The sequence below is a fragment of the Hyla sarda genome, chromosome 10, assembly GCF_029499605.1.
Source record: "Hyla sarda isolate aHylSar1 chromosome 10, aHylSar1.hap1, whole genome shotgun sequence".
Lineage (NCBI taxonomy): Eukaryota > Metazoa > Chordata > Amphibia > Anura > Hylidae > Hyla > Hyla sarda.
The window spans coordinates 136,693,762-136,706,545 of record NC_079198.1 but is presented as its reverse complement, the minus strand read 5'-3'; the positions used below and the strand labels follow the sequence as shown (position 1 = coordinate 136,706,545).

General features: G+C 46.6%; 1 protein-coding gene across 12 annotated transcripts in view; it reads right to left on the bottom strand.

Annotated features, from left to right (window-relative positions):
• The window catches only part of TP73 (tumor protein p73), a 184,261-nt gene that overhangs the window by 90,292 nt on the left and 81,185 nt on the right, over window positions 1-12,784 (bottom strand). The window lies entirely within an intron of this gene.

Below are 12,784 nucleotides of genomic sequence, written 5' to 3'. Positions count from 1 at the left end.
AACATACGGGCAATAGAGATCGAACTAGAAGTCAAGAATGGACTGCGTTACGGGTGCCGTAAAAAACAAGCTTTTAAGGAAAGGAGGTTCAAGTAGTTGGTTACTTGTCTCCATCGTAACATCAATAGGTCTCATCTCCAAGCCAAGATTACGGGGATACAGAAGTTTAACTTCATAACAAACGGCAGAGGACGGAGGCTAATTCTCCGGGGTTAACAAGTACTAAGCTGTTAATGTCCTGCCTTTGCTGTACTGTAGTACAGTATAAAAGACACCAAGAACAATGCTTGTATCAATGCGGAAATGCAAAATAATTTTATCAAATTTTTTTAATTAGTTGAAGAATCACATTACAATATAACAAGTGGTGATAAAGTCTGACCCCTCTATGACACATCGCAGAAGAATAGACATTTAAAATAATGGGGGAGATTTATCAAAACATGTCCAGAGGAAAAGTTGCTGAGTTGCCCATAGCAACCAATCAGATCGCTTCTTTCATCTTTCAGACACCTTTTCAAAAATGAAAGAAGCGATCTGTCGCTATGGGCAACTCAGCAACTTTTCATCTGGACATGTTTTGAAAAATCTCCCCCAATGTATCAACAAAAAACATCAATTTTAATTTTGCATAGTACGAAAACATAACTTTTGTTAGAACGTATTAAAACTTGTTGGTGCAAAACCAAATTACAGATAAATAGGCAATGGTTAGAGGCCTACACATAATGCCCAAACATAAGCAAATATATTTAATAACAGGTCTGTATGTGTGATCTTGGCCTCTGCAGATTTGACACAATGCAAAGCAAGGTAGAACAATAAGACTGATTATAATGCCCAATATTCATAAACATGACTGCAGGGCCAAACAAGACCAATAATATATTTACCCAGTAGAGAATACAGAGAGCAAGAATGTATAAACGAAAAAAAAAAATAGCAAAACAGAAAGAAAGCACATCCCTACGCGTTTCACCCAGATGATGCCAGCATCATCAGGGGACAACATATCAGAAAAAACTACAAATGAGTTAATGACCCCAGATACCTATGCATAAAGTAATGAAAGGGCATAATATTGGTATTGATAACCTGGCTCATAATACAACCACTTACTGCTGCCAGAGCCCATAATGAGGACCTAAGAAACAAAAAATATTAGGCACGAATGAGGCCAACCCAAACATACACCCCCCATCCATCTTTTCACTCTCATTTATCCAGCTGGTGTATTCCTCGCTCTGCGGAGCTGCTACCACTGAGCCTGCGATGCAGGGAATGGTGTGGTCACGAGGGATATGCTTTCTCTGTATAAAAATGTATTTTTTCCCTCCTGCAGAGCCACCATATTGTTAGTCAGATAACAGTTGGCCAAATCCACTGATTTCACCAGGAACGGCAGATGATCTTATGCAGTGGTCTTTCAACTGTGGATCTCTGGATGTTGCAAAATTACAAGTCATTGGAGTTCTGGATTGAAGTTGGCCAAAACCACTGATTTCACCAGGAACGGCAGACAATCTTATGCAGTGGTCTTCAAACTGTGGATCTTTGGATGTTGGAGTTTTGGATTCAAGTTGGCCAAAACCATCTATTTCGTCAGAATCGGCTGAAATGCAGAGGTCTTCAAACTACAGACCACCAGATGATGCAAAACTAAAACTCACTGGAATTTCTGATTACAATTAACTGATTTCACCAGGATCGGCTGACCATCTTAAGGCAGCGATCTTCAAACTGTGGACCTCAAGAAGTTGCAAAACTACAACTCATTAGAGTTTTCGATTAAAGTTGGCTAAAACCACCTATTTCATTCAGAATTGGTTGACCATCTAATACAGTGGTCTTCAAACTATAGACTAGACTTCCAGATGAAGCAAAACTAAAACTCATTGGTGTTTTGAATTAGAGTTAGCCAAAAACCATTGATTTCGCCAGAATCAGAAGACCATATAATACAGTGGTCTTCAAACTGTGGACCTCAAGATGTTGCAAAACCACAACTCATTGGAGTTTTCGATTAAGTTGGCCAAAAAACACCAGTTTCATCAGAATAGGTTGACCCTCTAATGCAGTGGTCTTCAAATGATGTACCTCCATACCTCCAGCTGTTGCAAAACTATAACTCTTAACATGCCCGGACAGCCGTTGGCTGTCCGGGGATGCTAAGAGTTGTAGTTTTGCTACAACTTGAGGTCCATAGTTTGGAGACCGCTGATCTAATGTGTATAGAAGTCTCTGGGAAAATAAGGCAGGAAAGAAGAATCAGGCAGATAGATTTCAACATGCCCGAACTGGGAGATAAGCCGCTACTAGAGGTGTCTGGCAGTGGCTTTCCCTTGAATCAGAATACATGCACACTTGGTAGAGCACATATTTATAGGGCAATCAGGTGACATAACTATTGGCTCCAAGAGAACGTTCAGCAAGTTTTACACATTGCATGGAGCATCGCTTTAGCAGCAAATAATGAATATCTTAAATGGGCCCTCTCATTAAAACTAATTTTCATTATTGCACTCCTTATGGTAGATAAAACCTTTTTCTAATGTTTGTTTAAAAAAAAAAGAAGTTTTCTATGTTTTATTTGTGTTTAAAAAGCTGCCACTAGGTGTCTCCCTACTTGTCCAGTGCACATTTCCCCCCATTTCTTGCACAGACTTTGGACTCCTGCCATCCTGGCAACAGTCCAAAATCAGGAAATGCAGTCTGGAGTGCTGAGGGGGGGGGGGGGGAAAGCAGCCTTAGCCCAGAGCAGTTCAGTGTGAGATGAGCTATGATTGGCTGTGTGTAGCAGAGTGAGGGAGGAAGTTCTCCCCTGTATGGGTTCAGATGATGTCACGCCTGCATGGGAACACCCTTTCCCAGTCTTTGACTGAGCAGAAAATACAGAGCAATATCAAGGTAGAAAACTAAAAAAATAAATAAATAAAGGCAGGGGGTGGTTTATCATGATGGGGCAGTGAACTGGGAGGATTATAACATTTAACCTGTTATCGACCATGGACATGTATACTCGCCCAATGGCCGTTATGGGGGTATAAAGTGGGCTCCCGCTGCACATTCACGGGGGGGGGGGGGGGGCGGACGATCCACTGTGGAGGTAGCCTGAGGGCTTACCTCTCCTTCCACGGTGGCTCCTGCGCTCTGAATGGTAAAGCCTGGCAGGACCAGGCTTTATCAATTGAGCGCAGAGCACACAGATCAATGAGGTTTTATGAAACCATATTGATCTATATGAGGAATCTAATGATTCCTCCTAAAAGTCGCCTAAGGGATTAAAAGTGTTAAAAAAAAAAGTTTAAAAACACACACATTAACCACTTCCTTATTAAAAGTTTAAATAACCCCCCTTTTCCCAAATTCCATATAAAAATATATAAACATAATAAAAATAAACATATGATGTATCGCCGTGTGCGTGAATGTCCTAAATGTAAAAATATATCGTATATTAAACCGCACGGCCAATGGCGTAGACGCAAGAAAAATTCAATGTCCAAAATAGCGTATTTTTGGTCACTTTTTATACCATTAAAAAAATTTATAAAAAGCGATCAAAAAAGCGATCAAAACTTCAGATCACGCCACAAAAAATGAGCCCTCATACCGCCCCATACACAGAAAAATAAAAAAGCTATAGGGGTCAGAAGATGACAATTTTAAATGTATAAATTTTCGTGTATGCAGTCATGATTTTTTCCAAAAGCAAGACAAAATCAAACCTATATAAGTAGGGTATCATTTTAATCATATGGACCTACAGAATAAAGATATAGTGTAATTTTACCGAAAATGTACTGCGTAGAAACGAAAGCCCCCAAAATTTGCAAAGTGGTGTTTTTTCTTCAATTTTGTCGCACAATGATTTATTTTTTCCCGTTTCGCCGTAGATTTTTGGGTAAAATGACTGATGTCATTACAAAGTAGAATTGGTGGTGCAAAAAATAAGCCATTACAGTATATGGATTTTTAGGTGCAAAATTAAAAGGGTTATGATTTTTAAAATGTAAGGAGGAAAAAACGAAAGTGCAAAAAGAGAAAAAAACGCTTGGTCCTTAAGGTTATAAAGATCATGAGAGGTACTCTTTAACATATCCAGGGCTTTGCTGGTGGATACATATGAGGAACTTAGCCGTAGAAATAATGCAAATAACTATACAAATGCAATACTGAAGGACTCATAAATTTGTTTGTGTATAACATGTTTCACAAATTGTGTCCTTTTTTAATCCAATATGCTCTTTCTATCTCCCATTCCCAACCATAAGGCATCATGGATAAATAATGGCAGCGGTGACGTCCTCCTGATCATCCGCAGTTGCTCTGTACATTGGCATAACCCATCACCCTGGCAGCCTCCTGGAGTCCCTGATATAACATCATAGTGTGAGTGTCACAGCTGCGGGTGTGATGAAGCCGCCATCAAACGCTTGTGTCACGATGCCGGCTGGCAGGTGGTGGATCCTCTGTGCCAGAGAGGGATTGGCGTGGACCGTGCTAGAGGATCGGTTCTAAGTCACTACTGGTTTTCACCAGAGCCCGCCGCAAAGCGGGATGGTCTTGCTGCGGCGGTAGTGACCAGGTCGTATCCCCTAGCAACGGCTCAACCTCTCTGGCTGCTGAAGATAGGCGCGGTACAAGGGAGTAGACAGAAGCAAGGTCGGACGTAGCAGAAGGTCGGGGCAGGCAGCAAGGATCGTAGTCAGGGGCAACGGCAGAAGGTCTGGAATCACAGGCAAGGAACACACAAGGAACGCTTTCACTGGCACTAGGGCAACAAGATCCGGCGAGGGAGTGAAGGGGAAGTGAGGTGATATAGGGAAGTGCACAGGTGTAAACACTAATTGGAACCACTGCACCAATCAGCGGTGCAGTGGCCCTTTAAATCGCAAAGACCCGGCGCGCGCGCGCCCTAGGGAGCGGGGCCGCGCGCGCCGGGACAGAACTGACGGGGAGCGAGTCAGGTACGGGAGCCGGGGTGCGCATCGCGAGCGGGCGCTACCCGCATCGCGAATCGCATCCCGACCGGAGGTGGTAACGCAGCGCCCCGGGTCCGTGGAACCGACCGGGGCGCTGCAGTGAGGGAAGTGTAGCGAGCGCTCCGGGGAGGAGCGGGGACCCGGAGCGCTCGGCGTAACAGTACCCCCCCCCTTGGGTCTCCCCCTCTTCTTGGTGCCTGAGAACCTGAGGATCAGACTTTTGTCCAGGATATTGTCCTCAGGTTCCCAGGACCTCTCTTCTGGACCACAACCCTCCCAATCCACTAAAAAAAAAGTTCTTCCCCTGACCTTTTTGGAGGCCAAGATCTCTTTGACAGAGAAGATGTCCGAGGAGCCGGAAACAGGAGTGGGAGGAACAGATTTAGGAGAAAAACGGTTGAGGATGAGAGGTTTAAGAAGAGAGACGTGAAAGGCATTAGGGATACGAAGAGAAGGAGGAAGAAGAAGTTTGTAAGAGACAGGATTAATTTGACACAAAACTTTAAAAGGACCAAGATAGCGTGGTCCCAACTTATAGCTCGGGACACGGAAACGGACATATTTAGCGGAGAGCCATACCTTGTCTCCAGGGGAAAAAATGGGAGGAGCTCTTCTTTTCTTATCTGCGAATCTCTTCATGCGAGAAGAAGCCTGTAAGAGAGAATTTTGGGTCTCTTTCCATATGGTGGAAAGATCACGAGAAATTTCATCCACAGCGGGCAGACCAGAGGGCAAGGGGGTAGGGAGGGGGGGAAGAGGGTGACGGCCGTACACCACGAAAAACGGAGATTTGGAGGAAGATTCAGAGATTCTGAAATTATACGAGAATTCGGCCCAAGGTAGAAGATCTGCCCAGTCATCCTGGCGGGAGGAAACAAAATGTCGTAAATAGTCACCCAAGATCTGGTTAATTCTCTCTACTTGTCCATTGGATTGAGGATGGTATGCAGAAGAAAAATTTAATTTAATCTTGAGTTGTTTACAGAGAGCCCTCCAGAATTTAGACACAAATTGGACGCCTCTATCCGAGACGATCTGTGTAGGCAACCCGTGAAGACGAAAAATGTGTACAAAAAATTGTTTAGCCAACTGAGGCGCTGAAGGAAGACCAGGAAGAGGGATGAAATGTGCCATTTTGGAGAATCGATCAACGACCACCCAAATAACAGTGTTGCCATGGGATGGGGGTAAGTCAGTAATAAAATCCATACCAATCAGAGACCAAGGTTGTTCGGGGACAGGAAGAGGATGAAGAAAACCAGCGGGCTTCTGGCGAGGAGTCTTATCCCGGGCACAGATAGTGCAGGCTCGCACAAAGTCCACCACATCAGTCTCAAGAGTCGGCCACCAATAGAAGCGAGAGATGAGTTGCACAGATTTCTTAATGCCCGCATGACCTGCGAGATGGGAGGAGTGACCCCATTTGAGGATCCCAAGGCGTTGGCGTGGAGAAACAAAGGTCTTTCCTGGAGGAGTTTGCCTGATGGAGGCTGGAGAAGTGGAAATCAGGCAGTCAGGAGGAATGATGTGTTGAGGAGAGAGTTCAATTTCAGAAGCATCTGAGGAACGAGAGAGAGCATCGGCCCTAATGTTCTTATCAGCAGGCCGAAAGTGAATTTCAAAATTAAATCGGGCAAAGAACAGAGACCACCTGGCCTGACGAGGATTCAGCCGTTGGGCAGACTGGAGGTAGGAGAGGTTCTTGTGATCGGTGTAAATAATAACTGGAAATCTTGATCCCTCCAGCAGATGCCTCCATTCCTCAAGTGCTAATTTAATGGCCAGAAGCTCTCGATCCCCGATGGAGTAGTTCCTCTCCGCCGGAGAGAAGGTCCTGGAAAAGAAACCACAAGTAACAGCATGCCCGGAAGAGTTTTTTTGTAGAAGGACAGCTCCAGCTCCCACTGAGGAGGCATCAACCTCCAATAGGAAGGGTTTAGATGGGTCAGGTCTGGAGAGCACGGGAGCCGAAGAAAAGGCAGACTTGAGTCGTTTAAAGGCGTCTTCCGCTTGAGGAGGCCAAGACTTGGGATCGGCATTTTTTTTTGTTAAAGCCACAATAGGAGCCACAATAGTAGAAAAATGTGGAATAAATTGCCTGTAATAATTGGCGAACCCCAAAAAACGTTGGATGGCACGGAGTCCGGAGGGGCGTGGCCAATCTAAGACGGCAGAGAGTTTATCTGGGTCCATTTGTAGTCCCTGGCCAGAGACCAAGTATCCTAGAAAAGGAAGAGATTGGCATTCAAACAGACATTTCTCTATTTTGGCATAGAGTTGATTATCACGAAGTCTCTGAAGAACCATACGGACATGCTGGCGGTGTTCTTCAAGATTGGCAGAAAAAATCAGGATATCGTCCAGATATACAACAACACAGGAGTATAGGAGATCACGAAAAATTTCATTAACAAAGTCTTGGAAGACGGCAGGGGCGTTGCATAGACCAAAGGGCATGACCAGATACTCAAAGTGTCCATCTCTGGTGTTAAATGCCGTTTTCCATTCATCCCCCTCTCTGATGCGGATGAGATTATAAGCACCTCTTAAGTCCAGTTTGGTAAAAATATGGGCACCTTGGAGACGATCAAAGAGTTCAGAGATAAGGGGTAGGGGGTAGCGGTTCTTAACCGTGATTTTATTAAGACCTCGGTAGTCAATGCAAGGACGTAGAGAGCCATCTTTTTTGGACACAAAGAAAAATCCGGCTCCGGCAGGAGAGGAGGATTTACGGATAAAGCCCTTTTTTAAATTTTCTTGGACGTATTCAGACATGGCAAGAGTCTCTGGGACGGACAGAGGATAGATTCTGCCCCGGGGTGGAGTAGTGCCCGGGAGGAGGTCAATGGGACAATCATAAGGCCTGTGAGGAGGTAGAGTCTCAGCTTGTTTTTTGCAAAAAACGTCCGCAAAGTCCATATAGGCCTTAGGGAGACCGGTTACATGAGGAAGCACAGGGACACGGCAAGGTTTACTGGGAACCGGTTTTAAGCAGTCCTTGGAACAAGAGGGCCCCCAACTCTTGATCTCCCCAGTGGACCAATCCAGGATTGGGGAATGGAGTTGAAGCCAGGGAAGTCCAAGAAGGATTTCAGAAGTGCAATTGGGGAGGACCAACAGTTCAATCCTCTCGTGATGAGATCCGATGCACATTAGAAGGGGCTCCGTGCGGAAACGTATAGTACAGTCCAATCTTTCATTGTTTACACAATTGATGTAGAGGGGTCTGGCGAGACTGGTCACCGGGATGTTGAACCTGTTGACGAGAGAGGCCAGGATAAAATTTCCTGCAGATCCAGAGTCCAAGAAGGCCACAGCAGAGAAGGAGAAGGCAGAGGCAGACAACCGCACAGGCACAGTAAGACGTGGAGAAGCAGAGTAGACATCAAGGACTGTCTCACCTTTGTGCGGAGTCAGCGGACGTCTTTCCAGGCGGGGAGGACGGATAGGACAATCCTTCAGGAAGTGTTCGGTACTAGCACAGTACAGGCAGAGATTCTCCATGCGGCGTCGTGTCCTCTCTTGGGGTGTCAGGCGAGACCGGTCGACCTGCATAGCCTCCACGGCGGGAGGCACAGGAACAGGTTGCAGGGGACCAGAGGAGAGAGGAGCCGGGGAGAAGAAACGCCTCGTGCGAACAGAGTCCATATCCTGGCGGAGCTCCTGACGCCGTTCGGAAAAACGCATGTCAATGCGAGTGGCAAGATGGATGAGTTCATGTAGGTTAGCAGGGATTTCTCGTGCGGCCAGAACATCTTTAATGTTGCTGGATAGGCCTTTTTTAAAGGTCGCGCAGAGTGCCTCATTATTCCAGGATAATTCTGAAGCAAGGGTACGGAACTGTACGGCATACTCGCCAACGGAAGAATTACCCTGGACCAGGTTCAACAGGGCAGTCTCAGCAGAAGAGGCTCGGGCAGGTTCCTCAAAGACACTTCGAATTTCCGAGAAGAAGGAGTGTACAGAGGCAGTGACGGGGTCATTGCGGTCCCAGAGCGGTGTGGCCCAAGCCAGGGCTTTTCCAGACAGCAGGCTGACTACGAAAGCCACCTTAGACCTTTCAGTGGGGAACTGGTCCGACATCATCTCCAAGTGTAATGAACATTGGGAAAGAAAGCCACGGCAAAACTTAGAGTCCCCATCAAATTTATCCGGCAAGGATAGTCGTATTCCAGAAGCGGCCACTCGCTGCGGAGGAGGTACAGGAGCTGGCGGAGGAGATGATTGCTGGAGCTGTGGTAGTAACTGTTGTAGCATAACAGTCAGTTGAGACAGCTGTTGGCCTTGTTGCGCAATCTGTTGTGACTGCTGGGCGACCACCGTGGTGAGGTCAGCGACAACTGGCAGAGGAACTTCAGCGGGATCCATGGCCGGATCTACTGTCACGATGCCGGCTGGCAGGTGGTGGATCCTCTGTGCCAGAGAGGGATTGGCGTGGACCGTGCTAGAGGATCGGTTCTAAGTCACTACTGGTTTTCACCAGAGCCCGCCGCAAAGCGGGATGGTCTTGCTGCGGCGGTAGTGACCAGGTCGTATCCCCTAGCAACGGCTCAACCTCTCTGGCTGCTGAAGATAGGCGCGGTACAAGGGAGTAGACAGAAGCAAGGTCGGACGTAGCAGAAGGTCGGGGCAGGCAGCAAGGATCGTAGTCAGGGGCAACGGCAGAAGGTCTGGAATCACAGGCAAGGAACACACAAGGAACGCTTTCACTGGCACTAGGGCAACAAGATCCGGCGAGGGAGTGAAGGGGAAGTGAGGTGATATAGGGAAGTGCACAGGTGTAAACACTAATTGGAACCACTGCACCAATCAGCGGTGCAGTGGCCCTTTAAATCGCAAAGACCCGGCGCGCGCGCGCCCTAGGGAGCGGGGCCGCGCGCGCCGGGACAGAACTGACGGGGAGCGAGTCAGGTACGGGAGCCGGGGTGCGCATCGCGAGCGGGCGCTACCCGCATCGCGAATCGCATCCCGACCGGAGGTGGTAACGCAGCGCCCCGGGTCCGTGGAACCGACCGGGGCGCTGCAGTGAGGGAAGTGTAGCGAGCGCTCCGGGGAGGAGCGGGGACCCGGAGCGCTCGGCGTAACAGCTTGGCTTGTCCTATAATTAGTATTGCTCCCTCCACCTGATCCTTTTGCATTACTTTTGCCGGTGATAACAACAAAGCCTTTCCAGGAGTTAGGAAGCCAAGCGGTGACAGGGGCTGCTCTAGTTACATGGCAGGAGAGGTGCGACGCCCTCACAACACAAGGAGCCCAGATCTGGACAAACTTTTCATATTAATGGAGAACTTTAAAAATATACAAAAAGAGGCAGAAAGGAGATGACAACATTATATTGTACATATGTTAGACTCTGTGCACACTGGGATTAAGGTTCAAAGGATTTTCCTACACATATGTAATATATGTTATATGTATATAAATGTATCTCTCTATTTATCTCATAATTATCTAATATCTATCTATCTCATATCTATCTATCTAACTCATATCTACCGTATTTTTCGCCCTATAGGACGCACCGGCGTATAAGACGCACCCAATTTATAGGTGCAAAATCTAAAAAAATTAAGATTTTGAACCCAATAGTGGTCTTCAATCTGCGGACCTCCAGATGTTGCAGAACTACAACTCCCAGCATGCCCGGACAGCCAACGGCTGTCCGGGCATGCTGGGAGTTGTAGTTTTGCAACATCTGGAGGTCCGCAGATTGAAGACCACTGCATAGGAGGTAATACTCACGTGTCCCCGCCGCTCCCGACCCGTCACCGCTGCCCTGGATGTCGCTCCATCGCCGTCGCCGCGTCCCCGTCGCTCTGGAACGTCTCTGCTGCCGGCCGGGATTCCTCGCTCTCCGTCGCACGTACGCGACGACGAGGAAGGAGAGCGCCGGCCATACAGGGGATCCCTGAATGGAAAAGACACCGAGGAGGCAGGTAAGGTCCCTCCCGGTGTCCTGTAAGCACTAACCCGGCTATTCAGTTGGGCTGTTCGGGACCGCCGCGGTGAAATCGCGGCGGTCCCGAACAGCCCGACTAAACAGCCGGGTTAGTGTCACTTTCCCTTCAGACACGGCGGTCAGCTTTGATCGCCGCATCAGAAGGGTTAATACAGGGCATCACCGCGATCGGTGATGTCCTGTATTAGCCGCGGGTCCAGGCCGTTGATGGCCGCACATCTATCTATCTATCTATCTCATATCTATCTATCTATTTTTAATATCTATCTATCTCATATCTATCTATCTATCTAATATCTATCTATCTATATCTATCTATCTCATATCTATTTACAAGCAGTGGGTAGAGCAGCACTTTACACAAGAGTAAAGATAATGTGCTTGCAGTCTATGCTCAGGTCAGGAGCCACAGACATATAATGAAGTGAAGTTTGGCCGTAGCCCTCCACTGTGCATAGAAAAGGTGTCTTTATTCCATATCAACACACAGGTGCAACGTTTCAGCTGCCGTAGCAGCCGTTTTCAAGCATTCACTTCTGGATGTATATATCTATCTAATATCTAGAGTTGAGCGAACTTACAGTAAATTGGCTCGTAACGATTTTGTGGCTCAGACATTGATTACTTAAGTCTGCAGAAATTAGTTCAGCTTTCCAAGTGCTTTGGTTGCCTGGAAAAGTCTGGGATGACAGTCTTAGGTCTCCTAGGACTGTATGCACCTTTTTCAGGCACCTGGGGCACTTGGAAAGCTGAACTAATTTCTGCAGACTTAAGTAATCAACGGCTGAGCCGCGAAATTGTTACGAGCCAATTTACTGTAAGTTCGCTCAACTCTACTAATATCTATAAACCTAATATCTATCTATCTATCTCTATTTTTCAATGGAATAAATTCACTTTTATGCACTTAACCACGGACTGTGTGCTGCAGTAAGATCCTTTTGCTATCTATCTATCTATCTATCTATCTCATATCTATCTATTTATTTATCTTTCTCATATCTATCTCATATCTATCTATCTATCTATCTCATATCTATCTATCTTTCTCATATCTATCTCATATCTATCTATATATCTCATATCTATGTCATATCCATCTATCTCATATCTATCTATCTATCTCATATCTATCTATCTCATATCTATCAATCTATCTATCTATCTCATATCTATCTATCTCATATCTATCTATCTATCATATCTATCTATCTATCTATCTATCTATCTATCTATCTATCTATCTATCTATCTATCTAAAAGTCCCAAGAAGAACAGCACAACTGCTCCAATGTTATCAGTAGTTAGGTGCACGCCATCATCGGATTCCTGGTCAGGGAACCCCCATGTATATCCATAGGAAAAGGATCGCAGTACACAAAAAAAGATCTTGAATAAAAAAGTGTGGTGTTTATTCCATCCTCTTACAAACAGTGTGACGTTTCCGCGGCCTCACGCTGCCTTTCTCAAGCATATCTATCTTTCTATCTATCCAGGCATGTGGAATACCTATCACCCGACACCCAGGACATGCAGTTCCGGGCGCCGGGCAGGTGAATTTCTCCGGCCCTTAGCCCTGCTTCAGGCAAGCAGGACTGGACCTGATAAGTGCGGCGGCGCTCAGCAGTCTGTATGTAGCGGGCTCCCGACTCGTGGCCGCTCGATGCTCTGCAGCCCCACGCTGATTTCAGTAGCCGGGGGCCGCTGCTAATAGCCAGCATGGGGCGATCGCCACGGCTGGCTATTTACCCTTTAGATCGCCGCTGTCAAAACTGACAGCGGCGTCTAAAGGGACATGTGAATACTCCCTGGTGGGCTAGTGGGGTGGATCGCAGGGGGG